This window comes from Pleurodeles waltl, chromosome 9, assembly GCF_031143425.1.
Source record: "Pleurodeles waltl isolate 20211129_DDA chromosome 9, aPleWal1.hap1.20221129, whole genome shotgun sequence".
NCBI lineage: Eukaryota > Metazoa > Chordata > Amphibia > Caudata > Salamandridae > Pleurodeles > Pleurodeles waltl.
Genome location: NC_090448.1, coordinates 253,173,021 through 253,189,133, shown reverse-complemented (window position 1 = coordinate 253,189,133; position 16,113 = coordinate 253,173,021).

Genomic DNA, 16,113 nt, shown 5'->3' with positions numbered 1-16,113 from the left:
AAGGAATGGTATAGTGGACTGGTGATGCCAACCGGCTGGGGTATGTACAAAGTTGAGTGTTTGACAGGACAAATGGAAAGGGAGGAAAAGAAGTATGAATAAAATGGAAACAAAGCCTAGTTTATGGCTCTATATCACATAGCTTTGCCCCAGAGGTCACCCTATGAAGTCTGACACTGTAAGAACAGCACATGTGCTGAAGTAACAATGTAGTTTGAGGTAGCAGGAGGAAAAAACATCTTGCCTCATGAAGGGATGGGATTAAAGTTGAGTTAATACATCATGGTGGGAGAATATATTAGGGTAGCCCCCTACAGTGTGAATGTCATTTTATTTTTGTGTTGTACCTATCATTCACACAACATGCCATCTTAAGCATTTTTAGGACCTCAGAAAATACATATTTTTGGCACTTTGAAATGTATTGAGAGAGATTTGAGATGAACATAGGTGAGGTAGAAAACATTTGGATAAAGAGAGAGTGAGAGATGGTTGGTACATAGAATTGTGGACCTGGAAGAGAGAGAAAGAAAGACAAAGAGAGAGATAAGGAAAGAAGGGTGAGGCAGGAGAAGTGACGATAAATAAGCAGAAAAATCTGAAATATTATTTTCAATGTAATTGCCACCAAGTGCCTGACAATGTGAGGGTTCAGTTAGGGCTGGCATGGCATGCACAAAAGGTTCCTGTGAAGTGTGTATTCCCAGCTGTCAAATTATAAAAGCATGATTTTTGTAAACCATTTTTATGGCTGGTCTTATAATTGTACTGATCACTCTCCCATTTGGGACAGTCCTCAACCCCAACTGTGGTGGTTAAAGATACTTGCAACTGGTGTCTAGGAGACTTTCCTACTACGGTTCTGCATACTAGACAAGGTACAGCCTGTTCGACACTTGACTCTCAGGGTAATGAGAACAAGTAGTCATAGGCTTCTGAATGAGGTTGTGTAGAGTAAGAGTTCAAAACCTAACAGTTGAACAAAAATCACAATAAGGGCATGCTCAGAGCAGTGCTTATCTTTATAAAAGAGGCAGTACTTTTAGTCTTGTTAATATCTCCCCTTCCTACTACTGCCATAAGCAAGGATTAGGCTAAGGTGCAGATTGCTCAAAACGTCTCAAGATTTAATATGGTAGCTCTCTGCAGTATCTTCAGCTGCTTTCACGCCAGAAGTGTCAATTGGGGGTGGCAAAGCTTGCCCAAGTATTTCAGTCTGTCCTGTCCCCATGCGCAGTTAAGACAGCAATTACCTGTTGATGATCAGCAGCCTCTTGATATTGTGGCAGTCCTGCCCTTCCAGGGTCAGCTCATTCTTTGCAGGTTTCTGCAGTACTGCTGCATGCAGGACAGTTGTCACAAGTCATCTTGAGAAAGAGGGTTTATTTGTCAGGACCAGTCCTTTGTATCAGTGGTCCTCTATGGTTAGATGCAGACTGACACTCATGTTGCAAATGCTATGGCCTCCAAGCTGAGCCTTCTTCTGGTATTGAGGAGCAGCTGTAGCCCACAGGCCATTAAGGGGATACTCACTGGCAGTATCGCCTTCTACAGAAGGGACAGCATCAGTTAGGTTGCCAAGGATAGGTTGCTGGGCAACACAGACTTTAAGCTGTGATACAATCTTACTTTGGGTTCTTCAACTGTACAGAAAGGCTGAGGTGGGCCCTTTGCAGCAGAGTCACTTTTGAATTGCTTTCTTGGGGCAGTCAGCTTCTTCTGGGTGCTCCATACTGGAATCGTTCTAGGTCTCTGCTCCTGAACAGTCTCTCCTCCACAAGGGTCATCACACTTCTTACCTCTCTCAGCAGGCAGACTGGCTTACAGGCATATCCTCAGATCTTCCTGAAGAAAACATCAGTTTGTACCCTCACCTCTGTCAGAAAGATACAAGCCCTAACTATATAGCAAAAAGTCACGTGCTACATAGAGCACTCCCTTCCTTGGTCAAGAAGTATCTAAGACTACAACAAAGAGGGGTGGCTAGGATCCCACTTTTATATATGTTTTCCATTAAGTGATTTTCTACATCATCAGCAGCCCCCCCCCCTTTTCTTGCACCTAAATCATATGGGGGGGATGTGACCATGTACTGACTTTCAAGTATTCAGTGCCATCACCATCTGAAACAATTACCCACTTCCCCTCATTTCAGTTCTTCTGCATCAAGTGGCGCCACTGAGATCTTCATGAAGCTTGTTTTGAGGGAGCATATAATCTGGTAAGAAAACAAGAAGGGAATGCATGAAAAATCGCACTTAAAACATGGTGTGAATACTTTCTGTACCTTGTCTTCTCATTTTGGCTCTGCAATGCCGCAGCTGCCCTCCATTATTATGTCAATTACATACATTGGAATTTACTAGATGTCTATATAGTGACGTCTCTGAAAGATATACTTGTCTATTTTAATACTTTGGAACAATTTGCAGCCATGTTCAAGAAGTGTTGCCTCAGCTTCAAAAATGAAATGAGATTGACCAAAAGGGATACGGTTCATCAAAGTAGAAAAACAAGAAAAACAAGAAGAGGCTTTCCAGAGATTGAAAACTGCATTCGTAGGGTGAGGTTATCTTTTTCTGATTTATCCTCATTTGCAAATGGAGCTGTATTGACTCAAAGGGGTGTCAGAACTCAACCTTTAAATCTGTATCCTATTTCTCCAGGGGTTTCTCAAAATCAGAGATTTCTACAGCCTATGATAAAGACTACTGGCAGCAAGAGTCATTCATCCATTGGAGGCATTATTTGAAAGGGAGATATCACAGAATGACTGTATGCACAGATTGTACCTCACCTTTATGAAATGTGCTTTTGTGAGGCATGCTTATGGACATTATTATTTACTAGATTCAGCAACTTACTCACCCATCGACCTGATAACAAACATGGCAAAGAGCAGAAGTTACTGTTCCCCCATAACATCCTTTCAGCTATAGCAAAAGGAAACCAATGAATGGGCATATTCCTAGAATCTCTTAAACAAGTATAATTAGCAATTGCTACACAACAATAGATTAAAAAATAACCAGGCCTCAGAACTAAACAAAACCAGATATTGTATGAAAAAGAAGCTATCTATATCCCTAATATTATTAACCGACAACACGCGATGAAGTGGTGCACAACTCTCCTGCAACAGGACATCTAGGGAGACAGATGCCGGAAACCATTAGACACTTTTAGTAGCCTCACTAAAAACATCAGTCAAATAATATGTCAAACAGTGCTCTGCATGTGCACAAGCAAAACCCTCTCAGTGTTCCCCTGATACTTTCTTGCAGCCCTTAAGTATTCTTACATGGCCAAGGAACATGATATCTCTGGATTACATTGCAAAATTACAACTTTGAAACGAATATACTAAATTGTTGATAGTGTAGACGGTTTCATCACAATGGGTCACTTTATACCATTCAGAAAGTTACCTATAGCCGTGAGTTATCAGGAATCTTCCTAGTTCAAGTCTTTTGTTTGCATTGACTGCCAGACACAGTTATTATCAACAGAAATACTCAGTTTACAGCTTTTTTCGGGAAAAAAAACTTAATAACAGAGTATGTACTAAGTAAGTCAACCAGTTGCCATTCTCAGATTGATTGTACGTCAGAATGCCTGAATCAATCCATTAAACAGTACTTGAGGTGTTTTTCATGAACTACATGAATGTGAGAAGCAGATGTAATGTTACATTTAGAGTTTGCCCACAATAATTCATTGCATATCTCACTGAAAAGATTGCCTATCTACTGCACCTATTGATAAAATCTGCATATGTGACCATCCAGGATAGCAGATTCATCTGTACCTTTCATGACCTCTCTTCTGGAACCTATTGACAGTGTCCAAAAAACAGCTTGTCAACATCTATTAGAGGCAAAAATACAGTATAAACATTTTTGAGAATGCCACAGAAAAGGGGCATTGACATTTCAAAAAGTGAAAACTGAATACAGGGTGGCTGTCAACTAAACACATCACAGTTTCTGGTTTTTACATAAAATTAACTTCTCATTTTGTAAGCCCCATTGGTCTTGCTAGTGAAATAGATACCTCTGCATTCCACATTACCTTCACAAACAAATCTTGCACTCCTCCCCCAGTGTGGATAGACAGTTTCCAAGAATGCATGAATGAGGCTGTAACTGATTCCAGATTACACTGATGACAGTTACAGTACCTGATTGTATGGAAAGGTTATGTTTCTGAGAGATCATGGAAACCTTTAGAGTATGTTCATTCTCCCAGTTTAGTGCAGAGATTTCACAAAAAATGTTCACAGGAAATGGGTTGAGCATCTTTTTCTCAGGGAGTAGGTTTTTCAAGGCGGTAGGGGTCACTGTCGGGGTTCAGAAAAGTCACTGACATGAAGAAATGCACATGGGTCCGAAAGTCTGGAAGAGAGGACAGTGGGAATTGGGGTCATGCGGAAACTCGCTACACAACACAATTTCACATTATATACGCACTTCCTGGTAAACTTGATCACTTCTAGGATGTTAGTGAGAGAGTCAGTATTGAAGGCCCCTTCAAGAGCACATACCTCGTAAAGTGACAGTAGTTTCTGTGGTTCTGCGCTTCACTTTCGATTGCATCTGTTTACCAATCCCTGCACTTTGGATGTTTTCTCTCTTTCTGGTTCTTTGCGGTTGCGGTCTTCCCTCATGGTTTAACAGTCATTGTGTTTAGCTCTTTATATACTTACTGTTTTGATCTACAGCTTATAACTGGATTAGCTTTTCGTGTCCCTGGGTTCCTGTCTGTCATTATAGTCTGACAAGGAGATTGTTACTGCACATTCCAACAATGCAATAGGTAAGCCAAAACACATCTATGTGCTTAGTCTTTTGGTCCTCTACCATATCCCAGAATCCTAACTGCTGCGTTCTTATTACCCAATGGCTTGTCCATATTCCCTCAAAGTCTACAAATTTACCTGGTTGAAGTCCTCAGATGACACCACCAGTTGATGCAAATCCACCTAGAGGGCAAACCCAATCCTGGATTCCTCTTTCCCCTTCTCTCTCTGTTCCCCCAGTTCCTCAGATGGGAATGTCGGCTTCTTGACAACTCTGGTCATGGATTTAGGGACATAAGAGGTTCTCATGGTCATTACTATTCAGAACCTTTCAGCTCAACCTCCTGAGAGGTCCTAAAAAGTATGATTACTGATACCTCATATAGAAAGTTCTTGGTTTTCCAAGCAACATTTTCATGATCTGTTCTTTTATCTGAATGTGGTGTACTTTAATCAGGATGTCTTGTGCACAGGACCCTTTCCACACTGCGATGGCCACCCTGTGACTTCTGTCACCTCAGTACAGTCTGGATTATTTAGCCACAACTGTTTCTGTAACATGCATTGAACATATGCCTCCAGGTCTCTACCCTCTGCTCTTCAAAGAACTCCACCGAAAAGGAACATTGTCGTGTTGAGATTAAATTTTCAGGTCTTCAAGTTCTTCCTGAAAGACAATATTTTGTTTGTGTAGAGTGGAAACCTCTTGCTGACCAGCCACTTCTCAGTGAAACTCTCAGTCAGGTGCTTCCTTGTCCCACTGTGTGCCTGGGACCCTATGTCCAAAGAGGCCTACCTCTGGATTGTGTCATTATGGGTGTTCTGTTCTCCTCTGTTTAGATTTTTGGTGAGGGGCTATGAATGGCCACACTCAGCTTCATCTTCTCTGCAGTGGTGTCCGTACTGAGAGCTATCCTCTGTATCAGGCAGTAATGATCTCTCGTATTTAAACTGCCATCTTGTTATTTGTACCACAGACCACCAACCTCCACTTGTACTGAGTCCATCCGAGTCTTGGTCTGGACCGAAATAAGGTTCCACGCTACCTCTTATCTTCCAACCATTGTGACTGCATATATTTGATGCTGATGTCAGGCAGGGGCCCAGGAACTAACAGGTCAAGACAGATAAGAGCACTTCTACATCTCACTTCATATCTGCCGAGAACTCACCCCATCTGGTACAATTTTTACAGTGGATCAGGTGGTACACTGTAGGTAGAGAACTTCTTCTGATGCAGATTTTTCCCACCCAGATCTACCACATGAGTTATGGTAGACCTGCACAAAGAACATAAAGAATGTCCACAGGCACAGGGAGAAGATTTACTGAGTATCAGGACCATTATCTTTTTCAGAAATAAGTCCCCGTTTTGGGAAGGTGTCTCTGAAAAACAAAAACAAATGTTGAATGAGTTGCCAATACATAGTGGTCCTCCCAACATTAATTTCCAATGGAAGTACTTTTATCCGAAATTAACTGACAAAATGGCACTTATTTCAAATATGGGACTGACAGTCTGCCACAAAGTGAGCACAGGCAGGACCTCCACTATCTCAGTAGCTTCAGCTAACCACCTGCTGGGGTCTAAACAGCCATGTTATTTTATGAATAAGAAAAGAATGATGCAACATAATCTGGGAAGCTTCAATATTTTGAATGTGAGTTACATTTTATTTTGTAACAATATTTATATGTGCTTGTCACCCTTTTATCAACAAAAATGCATTATGAAGAATGTTTATTTTTGTTAAACATAATATTTTAGCTCAAACCATCTTTCTAAAACCAAACTGAAGCAAGCTTAATGCTCAGGATAATGGTGCTCTTAATCAGAATAAAAGGCTAAATGGGAAGTGGGCTATAAGAACTGCAGACTAAGCTACATTTGAGGGTATTTCTGATTCTTTTACTCTTTCCATGTTCTCACTGTATGAAGCCCCTCAGTTGAAAGGGTGAGTAACAGCACAGAAAGCTTATTTTTTATAAGACCAATACCAAAGAAAGAGATTGTTGTATATCTGCATATTTACACAAACACTGAAAACGTTGTGAGTCTTAGAAATAATAAAGGTTCTCATCATTGCATTTGATTTAAGGTAGGTATGCACTCCATTTTAGTCAATACAGAGTGTGTGCAAGAGGAGTACATGATAGTTTTACTCATTAATAATTCATTCAGAAGTGAGTGCCATGCCATTAAAGGGGTCTCCTTGGTGGCATTTAGAAGGAATGTTGAGAATTACTCAATTTCTAGAAATAATACTGGTAATATTTATCCAAATGCAGTATACAGTAAACATTGACAATCATTTGTCCCAACTAAAGTATCTCTGAGCTCTAGTCAGGTGTGACTTTACAAGGAACAGATACAATTATGGGTAAAATATTTGTGAAGTGCACTCAGATGCAATATACAATGAGTTCCAGAAAAAGTAAAGTTATAAGATCTACTAAGTTGCAATTTAACACAAGCTACAAAGAAAACCCAGTTATTCAAGACCATAAAGAGTTACTTACTTTCTAAAGAAATATTATGGCAACTGCCTTGTTGTATTTTATCTACATGGCTTGAAAGAAACAGTTTACAGGATTTTGATTGTTGTTAGGCAAAAACGCAATGTAATAGTGTAACCGGGAGGTTAATGCAGTTAAAGATAGATTAAGCTGTCAGGAATGTTTAGTGGAGCACACAAAAATTTCATTCCACAGTAGGTACAGTATTTTAAAGGGTATTTCCTCAAATGAGCTAGGGAGTAATAAATCTGGCCCTATAAAACCTGCTGTGAATATGCTAGGCATTCCACACCGTAGAGCACAGATGTTTAAAAAAGTGAGATTTAGGTAACCCTTTCCTTTTTTAAGTTTACATTTTTTATTGAAATATAAAAAAAGTAAAACAAATGATAACAATCTGGTGATGATCACTTGAGTAAAGTAAAAGGTGAATATAATGTAAGAATATTCAAACTGTGTAACATAAGATATTTCAAACATATAAAGATACGTTGTACACTAATTAACAATAAGTGTGAAAATCATAGTATGTTATACATTTTTGGAGAAATATAGCGTGGAAAGAAAGAGGAGAGGAATGAGCGAGAAGGACAATGGCCTTCTTGCAGAGAAAATTGAAAGAGCATACCACAGATCCAAATATATTGATTACCAGCCTTCTAAGAAAAAGTTAGATTCAAGGAGGTTCAAACATCGTATTTGTATCTAAAGAATCGACAAGTTGGTAAGATAGAAAGGATGAAAATGGTTACCATAACAAATCTCATTTAATCAGTTGCTGTGTGGAGTGTATATTTGCTCAATAAAGCCTATGATTATGACGTAACATATTCCACCTTCTAATAATGATAATATAGGCAGTGCGTTTCCAGCTAGATGTAATAATTTGTAATGCAATACCAATTAGTAGATCCACAAATTTCCCAGCAATTACCTTAGTGTGCCAAATATGAGTGGAACCTCCTAGAAAAAATATATTTTTTTATCAAACAGTAACGTAATTGAACATATATCAGTGATCGTGTCTCAAACATGGGACAAAAAAAATTATGTTTGGACAATTGAAGAACATGTGCAGGAGAAAAACTGTTTTCATTAGGACAAGACCATCATTTACTATCTGCAGATATTTTAAACTTGAAAAGAGAAGTAGGGGTGGGAAACTGTCTACTATAACAAATAGTGTTTGTGTAGCACTTGTTGAATGAGATGTGGAGAATATTTTGGACCTTATTTTATTTCATACAATATCGAACAAAGAAAAACGTGGCTGTGTGTAGAAGGTGCGCACTTCCAAAGGCTTTTTGTTGTTAGAAATACAAAGTTCATGACAGCAAAGTCTCTTCTTGGAGAAAAGGAGTGCTCAAGTGGTTAAACACCCAGCCACAGGGTGTATAAAGCTGTTGCCCAAGAAGGGTCCCAGTCCATGTAAATGATGAGAAAACCACAGCACATCACAGGATCATAGTATAAAACATTTACTATTTAATAGTGTTTCAGGAAAAACAGATATCCTGATTCAATAGAATACATTCATAAGGTTGCTTGTAGATTGGTTTCATAGTGGTAAGAAAACAGCCGACACGTGTTTCGTCATCCTTGACTTTTTCAAGGCCGTGAAAGATGGAATATAACAATCTTAAAGCTAGTTGGTACTGATGAGATGTATTTTAGTGTGAAATGTGGATAAATCAAAAGTGTACAAGCCTAATAACGAGAAGGAAAAAGAAAGAGAAGACCCCGTGTTATAGATGTGATCAGATTGAAAATGTAGAACAAGAATATTATGTCACCTTAATAGTGTAGTGATTCTATATATAAAGAGAAATACCGGTGGGAAAGTGGATACTGATATGGCACCGTAGTGAAGAATCGTGGAAAGAAGTTAACAAGCCAACTGCAACAATAAAGTGTTGGATGGTCTGAGAGTAAAAACATATACCCACGTGTGATTATAAGGATATGACAGTGTGTGTCCAAGCAGGTAAGATAAGGACATACCTCATTCAAATTTGGAAGAGTTGAGTAATTGGTGGGAGTATATATTCCAAACAGGTTTGCAAATTCAATCAGTCAGGCAGAATGATAGAAGGAGTCACAAGACCATGGTAAGTCTGTAATAAGAGAGGGGAAGCATGGAACGTAGGTTTAATAAGGTCAAGGAAGAAAAATAGAAGGGACAAAATATCTGCTTATATAACCCATTGGAGAAAAAATATTCCCAAAGGCAATAGTTATCGGTCCTAGGTCAGGAAAAATGGAAAAATTAGTGAGTTTCCTAGAAATACAGTTAATTGTATTTAAAACTATATTTAGAAGAATCCTTATTGTATAAGAGAAACAAAAAGGAGTTTTATAACGATGATGCAAAAGAACAAAAAAGACCGAGGAAATCGGCAGCCCCATTGTATCTTTAAATTTGATGAGAGGGCATGTAGTCGCCGTAGCTAGTCAGTGTACGGTTAGATTGTGGAAGTATGAAATACTGAACCCGGGTAAAAAGTATTTAGCAAATGTCTAATTGCGAAGGGTGAAAGAAACTAACCTGTTAGGCTAAAAATCTTGATATAGCACGCTTTGGCTCAGCAACGACAAAAGGGCAAATGGTTGGTACAAGAGTGCGGCACAGCGTGTGACAGTATTGTGGGGAAAGTAGTAGCAGAGCGCCCTTACCTGCAGCCGATCTGTGCATTGTTTAGGCCGGGTGCCGTGTTGTAGCTACGGCGGACGTCGGCAACGCATTTTTTAAGACGGGACAGACAATAGAAATGGAAAGCGGACTAATAGGATGAAAATGGGGTCCGCCATCTTAGAATGGTGCAAGGACACATAGGGGGTCATTCTGACCCCGGCGGGCGGCGGGCACCGCCCGCCGGGCGGAAACCGCCCAAACACCGCCCCGCGGTCAAATGACCGCGGGGAGCATTTTGACTTTCCCGCTGGGCCGGCGGGCGATCTTCAAAAGATCACCCGCCGGCCCAGCGGGAAAGCCCCAGCAAAGATGAAGCCGGCTCCGAATGGAGCAGGCGGATTTGCTGGGGTGCGACGGGTGCAGTTACACCCGTAGCGATTTTCAGTGTCTGCTATGCAGACACTGAAAATCTTGTTGGGGCCCTGTTAGGGGGCCCCTGCAGTGCCCATGCCAGTGGAATGGGCACTGCAGGGGCCCCCAGGGGCCCCACGACACCCGTTCCCGCCAGCCTGGTTCTGGCGGTGAAAACCGCCAGAACCAGGCTGGCGGGAAGGGGGTCGAAATCCCCATGGCGGCGCTGCATGCAGCGCCGCCATGGAGGATTCCCTGGGGCAGGGGAAAACCGGCGGGAAACCGCCGGTTCCCCTTTTCTGACCGCGGCTTTACCGCCGCGGTCAGAATGCCCCGGAAGCACCGCCAGCCTGTTGGCGGTGCTTCCTCTGCCCTCTGCCCTGGCGTTGAGACACCGCCAGGGTCAGAATGAGGGCCATAATGTCGATAATAGTAAAAGGGGAAAGAGAAATTATGTGTGATGTGAAAAAACACATGGTATTGCCACCCTGGGTAGGCAAAACATCAAGTAAAACATAATGTGGTTGACGTGCAATCCCAAAACCTTAAAAAGGATCTTGAAATCAGCAATAATTAATGAAATGGGTACATAATTCCCACAAGAGTGATGAATGTTTCCTTGTTTTAGGAGTCAGACAAAGAATAGCCTCCAGAAAGGTACAATGCCCTTTGCTTGTGGAAAGAAAGCTTTGGACTAACAATAATTTTGTTACTAAAATTGTAGGAAACTGGGATTGGAATTCAACAGAGAACCCCATCTGGGCCAGGGTTTTTTCTTTATGTAGGTTGTTGGTAGCTGCCTTGATCTTATCAAATGAGGTGTCTGTTTCTAGCGAAGAAAGATCAACTAATTGATCATGTTTTTGGATAAAGAGCTAAACAAATCTTCTAATGCCTCTACTAATTGACAGTGTTCTGAAGTGTTTATTTTGGTGTAGTTATCCATAAAACAGTTCAATACTACCAAATCCGTGTAGTGTTTGTTGTCGTGTTTATTAGCAATGATATTTGTTTTAGATTTTTGCTTTTTGACTTTTACATACTTTGCTAATAGTTTTCCTGCCTTATTGCGCTCACCATAGTATTTTGCATTCATTTATAATAAGGTTCCACAGGCACTTTCAGTGGATCTTTTGCAAAATTCCAATTTGACCTTAGTTAAACAAGTTTATTTGTTTGATAGATGAAAAATACTCATATTCAAGGTCTTTGGAATGTTTCAATCAGGCCCCCCAGGATTTTGCCAGTTTGAAATTTGCAATAAAATCGTGCAATCAGCACTTCCTGCTATTTTTACAAAAGCACCCGCAAATTTTTTTAAAAAACTGACACTCTCTTTACTGCCTCTGACAGAGGCTAAGACAGTAAAAGGAGGGTGAGGCAAGAGGCTAGCAGGCAGCAGAGGTGTTAACTTCCTTCACCATCTACATTTGAAATGCACAGAGCCTCCTCCTGTGCAATTAGCCAGCCACTTTGACCTAATTCCTGTTCATCCCTAACCTCCCTTCCCCATGTCACCTATTAAATATATATATATATATATATATATATATATATATATATATATATATATATATATATATATATATATATATATATAAACTGAGAACTCTTTTGTAATGGGATTACACAGCCCTTTACTATCTCATGAAACAATATGGAGATTTTTCTTAGCAGTACAAAGATAATCACGGAACAATAGCAAAAAACATGTAATACAAAGTTAAAGATCCCCATAAAGTTGAACAATGAATATCAAATCAACAAAGAGGGAAACCTAGGGTTGAAAAATTGAGACGGGACCAGGGAAGGGGAAATGCATGAAAAAAGAAAGAAAGAAGAAGAAAAGAGTTAAAAAAAAGGGAAAAGAGGGGAGACAGTGAAATTCTCAATAGTAAATGAAGAGGTGATAGCAAAAAGCCACTAGACCTTTACATTGTGAGTCAGTGGATGAGATGGGAGGTCAATTGGACCTGGAGGAGGTGGGGCAGAAAATCAAAGACCAACTACAAGTCAGACCCCAATTAAAAGGAAAAAGGCATCTAAACAGGACACAGATTTGTGGAAACATGGGAGACTGTATATAAAAATAGAAAAACAAAAGGAACATTTACCAAAATATTAGTTAGATAAAACCCAGATGGATTCAGAGGTGGGGAAACATTGAGGCACAGGAACTTAATACATATTGATCTAAATATCTTGGACAGACAAAATGTCCAAAAGTAAAATGTTAAGAACAGTGAGTATCAATATAAGATCTGCAATCTCAAACAGTAATGCATAATGTGATATAACAATGTACTAATAGTAACAAACAGGAAGGTTCACATTTTTCTAAGTTACATGGCTTCTCCTTTATAAGAAAATAAACTGTTTAAGATCTTTCAGGTTATCAACGGTTGATGTTTTGTCCTTGTGTGTGATCTTTAAATGACAAGGGTATCAGAAGCCAAATAGAATGTTCATGGATCTTAAAGCCGGACAGAGATCGAGGTATTCCATATTGAATGTTCATGGATCGTAAAGAAGGACCAAGATTGAGGAATTCCTTCTATCTGCTAGTTATTAATCTAGCAACAGCCTGGGTGAAGAAGATCTAACCTAACCATATTATTTGTTTTCAGTTTGGCAGCTGAGAAAACTTTCATAAGATTCCAGTATTGCATAAAGTAAGGGATGATACTCTTGCTTGAGCAGATGTAGAGTTTGTTTGAGATGGAGGTCTAACATGATGAACTCTACGTATGTTGACATGTAAACCATCCTTTAGGGCGACCATTTAATGAGATCACATTCAAACCTTCTGAACCTTCAAGGACATCATATAGGCCCTCATTCTGACCTTGGCGGGCGGCGGAGGCCGCCCGCCAAAGTCCCGCCGTCAGGTTACCGTTCCGCGGTCGAAAGACCGCGGCGGTAATTCTGACTTTCCCGCTGGGCTGGCGGGCGGTCGCCTTCAGGCCGGTCGCCTTCAGGCCGCCCGCCAGCCCAGCGGGAAAGAGGCTTCCACGATGAAGCCGGCTCGGAATCGAGCCGGCGGAGTGGAAGCTGTGCGACGGGTGCAGTTGCACCCGTCGCGTATTTCACTGTCTGCGCAGCAGACAGTGAAATACATTTAGGGGCCCTCTTACGGGGGCCCCTGCAATGCCCATGCCAGTAGCATGGGCACTGCAGGGGCCCCCAGGGGCCCCGCGACCCCCCCTACCGCCATCCGGATCCCGGCGGTCGGACCGCCGAGATCTGGATGGCGGTAGGGGGGGTCGGAATCCCCTCGGCGGCGCAGCTAGCTGCGCCGCCTTGGAGGATTCAATGGGTCGGCGGTACACTGGCGGGAGCCCGCCAGTGTTGCCGGTCCGACCGCGGCTTTACCGCCGCGGTCGGAATCCCCATTGGAGCACCGCCGGCCTGTCGGCGGTGCTCCCGCGGTCCTCCGCCCTGGCGGTCTTTGACCGCCAGGGTCAGAATGACCGCCATAGTCTTAAATTGTGCATTTCTTTTCCAAGTTGTTAGTGTGTTTTTAAGCAGTATGTTTTCCTTTTTCAGTGACACCACTTGGCCTCTACATCTTGAAAATCACTGTTTCTTTGCTCTACTTCTGAACCTCTGGATCCCAAATTAGACAATTTCTCTTGAATTCTCTTAATGGCAGCATTCTTTTCAACAAAAAAAGGTCTTGGATTTTTGCGTTCCTCTATCAGATCCTCCAGCATTAGAGGAAACAAAGATTTTGTTGGAAAATCTGATCTTTTTTAGCCTGTTTGATGACTTTGCCCGTCTGTCCTTTGCAAGAGCTGACAATCGATGTAGGAGAGGCAAAACGATTATAAGTAGACGACAACAGATGATCCATGTAGGAAAGTGGAGGATTATGCAGTGATGCTGGTTAGGATTAACTATGTCAAATGTTCACAATACCCCAAAGATGGACCCTTGGATTCACAATAATAAACCCTTGGCTCAGTCCTGGTAGTGTGGCAAAGTCAGGCTCTACTAGAGGAACATGTGTTACGCACTTCAGAGTACCAACCTGAATGATAAGTAATTGGCACAACTCGACAGAAATCCAACACTAATTTATAAAAATATGAAATATTTTTATATAATTGTAGACACCAAAATAAAGGAAATATATTATGTATAACAAGAGTTATGAATTTTAAAGAAGAAATAAAATCAGTGTGTTAACAAGCTGTCAAATCTCACCATTGCAGTCAATAGGAAAAGTCACTAATGACATTTGGTCACTTGGGGGTTGAATTCAAAGGAACCCACTGATAGGTAGGGTTGTGTGGGTCAGTCAGACCAATTTTACCTGGCTCATGGGGCCCAGATGCAGAGGTGTCCTGGCTCTCCTTGGTGCTGAACACGAGAGCCACAAGTGCTGAAAAATGGTGCTTCTTCAATGAGCGGAACAATTTAGCTAATTGCTGAGAGGACAATGCAGACTTTAAAGGGTGAGTCAAAGACAGATTTGTGTCTGTGATAAAGCGTATGGGATTTCAAGTATGTCCTGCTTAAACAAAGACAATTGTAATCTAGATATTAATAATGCTCATTGTTCAAATTGGTATTATAGTAATTCATTGACACCAGTGCTGAATTGAGGCACTTACAAAGGTCCTCCAAGTGGTCAAGGCAGGAAGATATTCATCTCCCGTCAGTGATAAAAGTTTGGTCTGAAATATGTGCCAGACCATCAAGTAGGTATAAAAATGTGGCTGCGATGGTCCACTGCAAAAGGCGGTGTCATTGCCGGGTTAATGCCTCAACAGACCATAAAAAGGTCCCAAACCTCACCTGGCTGCTCCTCCACAGTTTTGGCACTGCTGTAACCCGCTTGTCACTGTAAGCAGGCCATAGCTCCACTGCAAATATGTCAGAAGCTTCAGAGTCAGAGGGAGAGTTACTATTCAATGGCCATTTTGTGATGTTCCGTCGGCCACACCCCTAGTTAACCTTTCCTGGAAATATCCATTAAATATTTCTGCGCATGGAAAACGGCTTTATGTACAGGGAAGTTTGATCAGTGGTTTGGATATTAGACTATATACTTTGATTTACTATTACTGCTTTTCAACGTACATTTATACATCCAAAATAATTAAACTACAAATGTATCCTCCTCCTATGAAGAATTTGTCGATGATGAATGTCTTCTGCAGCCCTTAAAGCTCAGTGTTCCTTTTAGTCTTTTTACACTGTGCCTTGTGGTAAGTGAGCAGAAGCAGGGAGCCTAGTCCAACGACCATCCCTACCTAAACAGGCCTAAATAGAAGAATTTGCCACGGGGAATTCTCTCTCTTCTGCTCTTAGAAAAAGATGCCCTCAAGGATGCACTTGAGTAGGTTATTGTCACCAGATGGTTTGCAATTAAGCCCAACAAATCATTGAGGAAGGCTTGTCAGGAGCTACACTAACATGCAGGGAGAAAAGCTGGTGATGTAGGTAGAGCATTCCACTTTGAAGGGATAACAAATAGTGACACCATGCACTGTATGGTGTGTGCAGAAGACTGGGAATAGGAAGACCAGGATCCAGTCACTAAATCACTGTCATCAAGAAGCCAGGAAACAGTAATGAGATCATGAATAGTGCCACAGTGGACAGTGGTGGTGCAGGAGAAATCCCAAGAGAAGAATAAATTGGTATCATTGCCAGTGGTAAGGAGCACAGAGGAGGGCCAGAGACTTTAAAAAGAAGAATGGAGACTTGGAGACAATCACTGGAGCGAGGAGCTTGAATAGGCAAAAAA